This window comes from Miscanthus floridulus, chromosome 11 (genome assembly GCF_019320115.1).
Source record: "Miscanthus floridulus cultivar M001 chromosome 11, ASM1932011v1, whole genome shotgun sequence".
Classification (NCBI taxonomy): Eukaryota; Viridiplantae; Streptophyta; class Magnoliopsida; order Poales; family Poaceae; genus Miscanthus; species Miscanthus floridulus.
In genome coordinates, this window is record NC_089590.1 from 86,427,203 (window position 1) to 86,438,609 (window position 11,407).

Here is an 11,407-nt window from a genome sequence, read left to right on the forward strand (position 1 = left end):
GTGCACCAGCTGTGGGCGTAGCCGACTACGTCTCCTCCGTCTTCACCTAGGTCCCTGCCGTCCAGCGTCCACCACACCACACCCTTGAGTCATGATCGGGCGAGTCTGGGCACACGACGGGGACGCATCTACTGGCGTTGCCGGGCGACGAACGGCGTCGAGGTAGGTTGTAGGCTTATCATCGTCAGACTCATCACCGTCGTCGTCCGCCCATCGATGGCTCTTCGTGCGCCCACTAGAGAAGCAACCCGGGTGGAACGGGGCCGCGTCCGGTGAGAGAGGGGAGGGGCTACGGGAGGCATGAGGTGCCGGCCGCCGGTAGGACGACGCGCATGGCGCCGGGCTCACTCCCCCACTCCCAATCAGAGGCGACATACTACCGTCAGGCGCGGCTGGCGCCTCGGCTGCTGTTGACCTAGGCGAGGTGGCCACAGCGGTGACAACCGGCACAGGCGACAATGGGGGTGGTGGATGGTTAGTGGAGGACCGCGCCAACCACCGTGGTGTGCCGCTGACCTCAGAGGACATGGACCTAGACGAGGGCCGCGTGGCTCGAGATGCGACCCCACAGGGGCTTCCCGGCTCCGGCGGCCGCCGCAGCTGCTACTACGGGTGGGGCTGAAAGCTCTAGTTTGGTTTTGGTTAATTGATGAAACCCTAAGTGCTAACCTAGTTTATCAAAGTGATTATGAGATAGGTAGCACTAATCCAACTGATGAAGCAATGACGAATATCATGACAATGGCGATGGCTTGGTGATGATAAAATGCTTAAACTTGGAAAAGAAGAAAGAGAAAAACAAAAGGCTCGGGGCAAAGGTATAAAATATAGGAGCTATTTTGTTTTAGTGATCAAGACACTTAGTGAGTGTGATTACATTTAGGTTAGATAGCCATACTATTAAGAGGGGTGAAACTCGTATCAAAATACGGTTATCAAAGTGCCACTAGATGCTCTAACTCATTGCATATGTATTTAGGATCTAGTGGAGTGCTAACACCCTTGAAAATATTTTTGTGAAAATATGCTAACACATATGCACAAGGTGATACACTTGGTGGTTGGCACATTTGAGCAAGGGTTAGAAACTTCACCGGTGGAATATCCGCCCGTAGAGTGTGCACAGTCCGACGGTGCCACCGGCGCCCTATACAGAAAAGACAGGGGTTCACAGAGTGACCGGACGCTGGTGGTGCAGTGGCCGAACGCTGAGGTCTAGCGTCCGGTCAGTGATAACAGAAAGCACACTGTCTCGGTCTTGTGACTGGACGCTGGAGTGTAAACTGACCGGACGACGCTCATGGTCTGAGTTCGGTCAGTGCTGACGTACGCTGATGTGAGGCGCATAGAGGAAACGTTGGGTGACCGGACGCAGGGTGTGTCCGGTCGAGCATGACCGGACGCGTCCGGTCGTGAAATGTCGTGTTTGGAACCTTGCTGAAAACGACCGGACGCTGAGATCCAGCGTCCGGTCACTTTCTAACTGATGCGTCCGGTCATCACTTGACCGTTAAAATCGGGCGATCGGCGTTTGAAGCCGATGACACGTGGCGCACATCGCACGACCGGACGCTGAGGTCCAGCGTCCGGTCAATATGACCAGAGCGTCCGGTCGGCCCGTGTTAAGTGCAGCGAGGAGCCCAACGGCTCTATTTCGTGGGGGCTTCTATTTAAGCCCCATGGCCGGCTCAAGCTCACTCTCTTGGCCATTTGCATTGACATAGCAACCTTGTGAGCTTAGCCAAAGCCCTCCCACTCATCTCCATCATTGATTCATCATCATTGTGAGATTGGGAGTGAATCCAAGTGCATTGCTTGAGTGATTGTATCTAGAGGCACTTGGTATTCGTGTTTTGCTGCGGATTTCGCTTGTTGCTCTTGGTGGTTGCCACCACCTAGACGGCTTGGTGCAGCGGTGGAGGATTGGCACGAGTTGGTGATTGTTCGTGGCTATCTCCGGTGATTGTGAGGGGTCTTGTACCTTCCCCGGCGGAGCGCCAAAAGGTAACTCTAGTAAATTGCTCGTGTCATTAAGTTACCTCACTTGTGGGTAGGTTCTTGCGGTGTCTAATCGTGTAGACGATGTTTGTGAAACACCTCTTAGCCGCCGAACCACCAAGTGTTGGTCGACACAACGGGGACGTAGCATGTTGGCAAGCACGTGAACCTCGGGAGAAAATCGGTTGTCACTTGCTATTTGGTATTCTCCCGGTGATTGGTTTATATTCATCTTGTGATTGGTTCATCCCTCTACACAGCGGTATAATCACCCTACTCACTCTCTTACATTTTTGTAAACTAGTTGTAGCAAGCTCTTTAGTGTAATTAGAATTGAAAGCTTGCTTTGTTATTTAAATTCATCTAGTGGAGCTCTTTAGAGTAGCATGATTGAGAGCTCTTAGTGAGTAGTATCATAGCAAGTTGTGTGTATAGTAATCATTGTAACTAGAATTGTTGGATATGTGACTTGCAACCCTTGTAGAGCTAGAGCAAGTTTGCATTTCGCTATTTGACATACTAATCAAATTGCTCTAGTTGATTTGTAGATTTTTAAATAGGCTATTCACCCCCCCTCTAGCCATATTAGGACCTTTCAGGGGGCACCAAGGTGGCTTCCACAGCCTTCTGCGCGACATGGTCGTCGTCCTCCTGGCCACTGGTGATCGCGGTGGAGCCCGCCAGAGGAATGGAGGGTGCGGCGACCGCAGCAGGCTGAGGTGGGGGAGGGGACTCCGTGGCGACCAGCTCCACGACGGGCGGCGGAGAGGTACCAGGAGTGGAGGGAGGGGCGGAGGCGGCCGCCGTGGTGGCCAGCGCCGGCGCCGGCGCTGTCTCCGGCGATGTCGGGGAGGGCCTGCATGGCTGGGAGATGGTGCCTCGCGGGGAGGGAGCGGTAGGGGATTGGGGAGTGGAGGTGGCGGCGGGGGAGGGGGAGCCTGCCGCGGCGGCCTGCGCCGGCGCTGGCGAGGTCAAGGAGGGAGGAGAATTGGCTTGGGGAGATACGGTCCCTGGTGGAGCTCGCGAGGGGAGAGGAGGAGGGGGTGGCGGGCACCGGCGGCAGCGGGGATGGCGGCGCTGCGGGCTAGGGTTCGGTGGACATGTCTTCGGCTGCTCCTTGTGTCTATTCGAGCCTGGGTCAAAACTTAGAGCCACCTTCTGAAGTTGTGTGGCATGTGCGAGCACTCCTTGGATGAAGGAGCTTTCGCAGTCAGTTCCTTCAAGCCCCGAGGAACCGTACTTCCTGACTATTAGCCAAGTATACCTGATGGGATTTATTGTGGTCCAGGTGATCGCACAAGGAGTCATCGTCGTGTTCATGCTGTAAGAGTGAGGGATACATTGGTGATTTTAGTGCAACATAAAGGAATGATATAGGAAATTTTAACCACATAGAACTAGCTGGGATACATACTCACCGTATCAATGGAGCAATGTACACGGAGGTATTTCAGATAGCAACATTGTTTTAGGATGTCTGATAGACCTACTCCAAATGAATGGAGATCCGAGGAATCAACATGAACTGTCAAATATATTAGGTATGGAAGACGAGGTATCCTCCCACTAATTATGTCAACAGCCCGATCCTCTTCCTAATAAAAAAATAAAAAGAAAAGAAAATGCAAGTAAATTATAAGCATCCCAAAGACATAGCTGGTATTTCTTTTAATAACCAAACAAGTAAAAAGAAGTCAATGCGAAACACAGGCTAGTACAGCACACTACGATATTCCCTTTTTGGTCGTTCGATTTTTTGGAAAGAAAAAAATAAATCCCTTTCATCGGACATGATTCACGTATGAATGTTTCATTTAATAATTCTAATGATTTGTGGCAAATGACACATGTATAATAAATTATAATATGAATGGACGAATACATAAAAATATAATATAGCCATTTTTTTATGCTACGCAATCAGTTTTGACTAATATGAACCATCCGTAGTGAGCCTAATATGCACATAAAGAGTATATATATATAAAAGTTTCAAAGGATAGACCGATAGAGACATCTATTATCATTGGCTGTATACAAAGCCACTATCGAAATCCTCAAATTTATCGAGTGTTTTTTTTTTGCCGAGTGTATTCCCTCGGACACTCGGCGAACAAGTTCTTTATCGAGTGTTGCGCTAAAAACACTCGGAAAAAAAAACACTCAGCAAAGAGGGGGTTTGCCGAGTGTTTTTTTTACACTCGGCAAATAAGTAAAATATTTTTTTTGGGAAAGAAGGAGAAGAAAAAAAAACTTTGTCGAGTGCCCAGATCCAGGACACTCGGCAAAAAAATGCAATCTTTTTTCTCGGAAAGGAGAAGAAAAAAATGAAAAAAAAAATCTTTGCCGAGGGCCCAGATCTAGGACACTCGGCAAAGGAAAAAAAAATTTGGGAAAGAAGTAGAAGAAAAAAAATAAAAAAAAACCTTTGCCGAGTGTCCTAGATCTGGACACTCGGCAAAGGTCAAAATATCTAATTCGCCCCCCCCCCCTCCCCCTCCCCCCTTCTTGATTACCCCGCGGGCTCCCGGCCCGCCCCCAACGCAGCAGCGCGCCTCCCTCCTCCACTCTCTCTCTCTCTCCCTCCCTCGGCGGCCATCCCCTCCCCTCCTCTCCTGGTGGCGCCACCATCCCTCTCCCCACAGCAGCGGTGCCACCCATCCCTCTCCCCACGGTGGCGGCGCCACCCATCCCAAACCCCGTCCTACTACGCCGACGTCTCCACTACGACGGAGTTTGCAGCCACCGGCGACCTGTGCGCCTCTGCTCCCGACGGAAGAGGTATGCCCTCCTCTCTCTTTCTCTCTCAGATCCATGGTGGATCCGTCCCTTACCCTCTCTCTCTCTTGCAGATTCGCGGCTGGGGAGGCCTCACTGGCGTCATGGGCATCAACTCCGACAGCGGGGGAGGCCTCACCGGCGGCGTTCCTCCCCTCCCCTCCTTTGCTCGTAGGTCCAGTGGCCGGAGGCCGGATCCGACAGCGTGCGGCCGAATCTCGATGGTGGGCGGCCGGATCTCCCTCCACCTTCTTCTTCTCCAGCGGCGTTCCTCCCCTCCCCTCCTTTGCTCGTAGGTCCGGTGGCCGGAGGCCGGATCCGACAGCGCGCGGCCGGATCTCGACGGTGGGTGGCCGGATCTCCCTCCACCTTCTTCTTCCCCGGCGGGCCTCCCTCCCCTCCCCCTTCTTCTTCCCTGGCCTGGGAGTGGTGGCGCGGCATGGTGGTGGTGCGGCGTGGTGGGGCCCTCCCTTCTTCCCCGGCATGGTGGCGGCGGCGTGGATGGTGGTGCGGGCGTGCCTTTTTTTTTGAAAAAAAAGTTTGCTGAGTGTTTTTTGGGCACTCGACAACTTCTTTGCCGAGTGCCTAACAGAAAACACTCGGCAAACTAGCGTTTGCCGTTAACAAGTTTGCCGAGTGTTTTTGAGACTTCGCCGAGTGCCCCTGGCACTCGGCAAATCTCCTGTATCTGGTAGTGAGCATAATACAGACAAATAATTGGTTCAAGCAGCCGACAGTATAGAGAATGCCAAAAAAAAGATCAACTAGAAACAATGCAAAACCATGGTTTCATTTGTTATTTCTTGTTTAACTTTTTTTCCCATAAAACCAGTCTAATTTGCTTTTGAAATTTTGTTACTGCAAGCTCATTTTTAAAAGAAAAAGAAAACATGAAACTTCAAGTTTGGTTTTCAAGGAGTAGTTGAAACTTGTGTAAGGTGTGGTACTTTGGATGCATACCGTTGCTAATTTCAGAGAAACCTCAAGGCATGTGAGGGACGTACAACACCTTAGAAGGTAAATGCTGCTGTTGTTGATGTCATCATCTTCATCTTCTTCTCCATGCGAGTCCAACCCAACCTTGAGACTCCTCACGCATGGCAATTCACCGTCAACGTCGATAGTTGATGAGGCGAGAAGGCGAGCTCCTCCAGTCTAGGGGCGGAGATCCCAAGTGTCCTGAGGTAGTCGTAGTCCTCTATATCGAGAATCCGGAGGCTAGGAGTTTTCAATTTCAGAGTCGCAGGGCCTACATTTGGCATGCTTGACATTGACAGCTCCAAGAGTGCCCTAGCCTCGATAAGTAGCTCATTCAGTTCCGGGAGGCTAAGCTCCCTAAGCTGTAGCTTCTGCAGTGACGGACAGCATGCCGATGACAGGAGGCGGGCAAGGAGGTGGCCACTGCCAGCAACGAGCTCAATGTCTTCAAGTGAGAGATCCACGAGCGAGGTGAACACTGCAGTGGCGGGGAGCTGGAGCCTTACACCTTGCTGTTCCCAATGCATGGTCTCCAGCTTTGCTGAAGTAGGAAGATTGATGAGATCCATCATGGGTTGCTCGTGCCACTCCCAGATGTTGCATCTGATCTCAGGGCAGTACCGTTTCCATATAGGAAACAACTGGAGTTTAAGGGCGAAAGATTTCGCTGTTTTTTGTATCGCGTACCAAATCCACTCTTGCGCGGCGTCGGTGGACCGTAGCACCAGCGGTTTAGTTGCACTACTACACAACAGAGATATTGTATCACTTTTTTTTAACATATTAGTCAATGTGTTACAGTAAAAGTTTATTGTAACACAAAATAGTGTGTCACAGGCTTCGATTGTAACACAAAACACATTTTTTATAAAAATGTGTTACTGACAATAATTATAGTAACACAAAATTAATGTTACAAGCAAAATGTTACAAAAGTGTGCTACGTTGTAACACATGAATAGAACATATATAAAATGTGTTACAAATACATGCCCTGTAGTAACATAAAATAGTGTTACAGTCCAAGTGTTACAAAGAATGGAGAGCAATCGTCCCTTAGGCACTTCGCTCGCTTCCTCGCGCTTGTGCACGCGCGTCCCCACGTGACGGACCCAGACATACACGAACCATGCACCTGTTTGCAAGCTTTGCCTCTTCGCGAGAAAATAGCATATTTGGGATTGCAATCGTATGTAGACCTCAGACTCCATTCGTAGACTTTGCAAAAACTAGGCCTAATATTGGACACTTACTTTTTTTGCTATTATGTATATTTTCTCCCTTTTGTAGTATTTCTCCATATATTTCTATCTGTTCTTTTGCATGTTATGTACTGATGCGTAGCACCGTGTCCTATATAGGGCAAGCAGGTAAGCAGGCAGGCTAAGGCCGGCTAGCCGCTGCAGGCTCGTAAGCTAATCGTCGCCACAGCCGCCGAGCATAAAATTTTTTATGGAATAATGAGCAAATAAAAAATCCAAAATATTAAATACAATAAAAATTCTAGGCATATGACACAATAATAAACACAATAGTCATGAGTTGATCTCACAAATCCCCGAAGTTCGCATAAACAAGTTCATCTCACAGAACCATAATTTTGTTCTAAACGAGTTCCATCACATATTAAATAAAATTCTAGATACATCTCATCACAGATAAAATCATTTATCCAATATGTAGCCTTCCCTTTAGTGTCATCATCTTTGGTGCAGACGACATCCCCACAGGACTACCGGTGTCAGCTTGTGAAGAATACCCTCTTCTAGTATGAACACAAGCCGGCTGCACATAAGTATGGTACGACAATTAGATGTATGATAAATATTATAAAATATTATTGTATGGTAACAATATTGTCATGCAGTGTCTTATAATTGTACACCTAGTAAAAATTAAGAAATGATGTTTTGCTCTAAGTTCACAGGTACAATCTCAGTGTCTTATCCATTGAACAAATTGTCATTATAGTAAGAATTCAATAAATTCAACAAATGAGCATCCACAATAAGAGTCACGTACTGTACCTCATGAACTATGATTGGTCATTCAATCCATTGCCACCAGCATCTGCAACATCACTAGCATCCACCGTGGTTCCCTCAATGTCTCTTCTTGCCCATTGATGTCTTACAGTTGCATTATTGAACATATCTTCAAGGTGTGTGACATGGAATGGCTCATTTTCTACATCATCTTCCCATTGTTCACAACCTGTGTCATATATATCTCTCGGTTTCATCTTTGTGACTACAGACCACCCAGGGTTTTCTTTGTCGTCAGAATAAAACACCTGGTCAGCTTGGTTAGGAAAAAATGTACGGTTCATGATCAATCTTTTCTCCTGTATGTATCAGGTGTGAGAAATTAACAAGTGTGTAGCCATACTTGTCCTTCTTTATTCCTCTTTTGGAAATAACATCAACCCATTCACATTTGAAAAGTACCACAGAAAATTTCCCAGAGTAATTAAGCTCAATAATATCAATTATCCTCCCATAGTAAGTCACATCACCTAAAACTGGCCTGCCATCACTTGCACTGGCATAACTTGATGTTTTTGCAGTTAGCACTACACCACTGTTTTGTGTCACCTTATCCAACCGTTTAGGCCTAAAACGGAAACCACGACTGTTGAAAGCACGGTACCTTTTTGCAGCTTCAACTGGGCCACGAGCTAGCCACCTAATGTCATCTTTAACATCATGAATGTTATTTTCACTCTCTAACTGCATTATCTGTACAATTATACACAAGTTTAGTTCTGCATGTTAGTGCTACAAGTAAAGCATTTTGAGTTAAGGTACTTACATGACTTCTAAACCATTGATGGAACCTCTGATTTTGGATGTTCTCAACATTTCTATGGCTGGCTCTATGTCCAGTTCCTTTTCCGATGATCTCTTCAGCATGAGCTCTATAATTTACATGTAGGAAAATTTATGGGAGGCAAAAAAAATTATGTTTACAATTTTGAGATATTACCTAAGGTATGGATCGGCATCAGAACAATTGAATAGCGCATATCTATGTGCTTGTACTTTAGCCAAACCTCTCAGGACATAACTACTTGGCTTTCCAAGTGGTTTCCCAGGATGAGGAAAAAGAGTTGATGCATGTCTAGTAGAACATCCAAGTGACTCATCATTCTCGTCATTCCGTGAAAGCCTATTAGACAGGGTCTGAAAACCATCAAGAAATGTTGAACAAAAGTGCATAGCCTCTTTTGCCAGAACTGATTCTGCAATGCTGCCCTCTGGACGAGCTTTATTTCTCACGGTTGACTTCAAAACACCAAGGCACCTGCACAAACTAGTATAAATTAATAAAAACGATAATTTAGCATGCAAAGAGAAGGTACCAAACATGGCTCTTAGATTTTTATAAGGAGAACATACCTTTCCACAAAATACATTGACCGATAACATACATGACCACCTATTTTTGCCTCTGTTGCTAAGTGAAGAACAAGATGCACATTGATAGTGAAAACCCCAGGCGGGAATATCATCTCCATCCGACATAATGTCATTATGATTCGTTCTTCTAACTTCTCAAGATCATTGATGTGGAGAACTTTTGCATTCAGTTCTCTAAAATATCCACACAGATCAAATAAGACGGATGTAACTTCATCTGGAAGAAGACCTCTCAAAGCAAGTGGCATAAGTTGTTGCATTAGTATGTGGCAGTCATGACTTTTTAGGCCTGAAACTTTTGGTTGATCAACATTTACACATCTAGAGATGTTACTAGAATAACCATCTGGAACTTTTATGTCATGAAGGACTTTACAGAATTGTTGCTTCTCCTCTTTAGACATGTTGTACAAAGCAGGAGGCAAGTAATACTTACCATTAGCCTTTTTTTGTGGATGTAGATCTGGCCTGATGTTCATTTCTTGCAAATCTTTCCTTGCCTGTAGGTTGTCCTTTGATTTGGCATCCATTTATAAAAGTGTCCCAAATATATTTTCACACACATTCTTCTCTATGTGCATAAAGTCAAGATTGTGCAGTAGCAAATTATACTTCCAGTAAGACAAAGAAAATAGGCCACTAACACCCTTCTAGGTTTTAGACTTCTCAAAGTCACTAATTGATTTTATCTTTTCCAAAAGAGATTCTCCAGAATAAGAAATAGGTCTGGACCGATGCTCTTCGGTTCCATCAAATGAACTAGCATCATAACGGAACTCATGGTCAGCGGGTAGAAATCGTCGGTGTGCCATGAAACATTGCTTGACACCATGTTTCAAGCGCCTTGAACTTGTTTCATCATCACAGGACACACAACCCAGCTGTCCCAGAACACTGTACTGTGCCAGTATCCCTGTCCCAAGGTAATCACTCACAGTATGCAATACTGTAGCATAAAGTTGAAATCTCTCATGTCGAGATGCATCATATGTAGACATACCAGTGTCGAACAACTCATTTAGCTCATCATAAACTGGCTGCATAAATATATGGAAGTTCTTTCCAGAGTAACCAGGAATTATTAGAGTGAGCATAAGAGAAGAAGCTTTCATGCATAACCATGGTGGAAGGTTGTATGGTACTAATACAACTGGCCAACAACTATGGGTAGAATTGCACTTCCCAAATGGGTTAAAACCATATGTTGCTAGTCCAAACCTCATGTTTCGAGAATCTGATGCGATATGAGGGTGGAGGGAATTAGTCATTTTCCAAACCTCTGAATCAGCAGGATGGCGCAAAGCACCATCCTTTGTACGCTCCTCATCATGCCATCAAGTTAACTTGGTTGTTTCCTTGTTCATAAAAAGCCTTTTAAGTCTAGGTTTGATTGGAAAGTAACGCAATACCTTGTTTGGAGTTGCCTTTCTTCTTTCCTTTTTTGTCAATGATGTTTCATCAGGCTTATTTTTCCATCTTGAAGCTTTGCATTTTGAACAGAAGTCATCATCTTTCTTGTCTTTCCAATAGAGCTGACAATTATTTGGGCATACATGAATCTTCTCATATTTAAGGCCAAGCTTTGCAACGATCTTTTGAGCCTCCACGAATGTTGCAGGAATATTTGAACCTTTTGGGAGAGCTAGCTGTAAGATTTGAAGTAGATCATTAATTGATTTATTGCTCCACTTGTTGGTTGATTTCACATGAAACAATAAGACAAGGAAAGAAAGTTTTGACAGCTCACATCCTTCCCATAAAGGTTCATCAGCAGCCCTAAGCAAATCAAAGAAAGCTTCTGTTTCCGCATCTGGTCCATCTTCAGGGGAACCAGATACATGACGTCCATTTGTGTGATGTTCAGTATCTATATATCCAAAGGTTTCTTGAACTACTTGCCGCATATTAGTGTTGAAACTTGGACGTGCTGGCTCTGAATCTTTGTTTTTCTTTGAACATGGCTCTAAATCTTTGTTAGCAGAGATATAAGATGTTGTTTCCCCATGACAACCCCATATAGTGTATCCACGCAGCATTCCATTACACAGTAAGTGCTCATACACTGTTTCTTGCGTTTGTAACCATCTGTTGACACATTTGACACATGGGCACTGAATCTTTGCATCGGACCTTTTTCCACTGTAGGCAAACTTAATAAAACCTTTTACTCCAGCTATGTACTCATCACTTGGTCTTTCAGATTGCAACAACCTCTTAATAGCATTTAAGTCCAT

At 45.8% G+C, this 11,407-nt stretch overlaps 1 pseudogene; it reads right to left on the bottom strand.

Moving 5' to 3' along the window:
- Window positions 1–7,789: 7,789 nt before the first annotated feature.
- Window positions 7,790–11,407, bottom strand: LOC136492350 (uncharacterized; annotated as a pseudogene).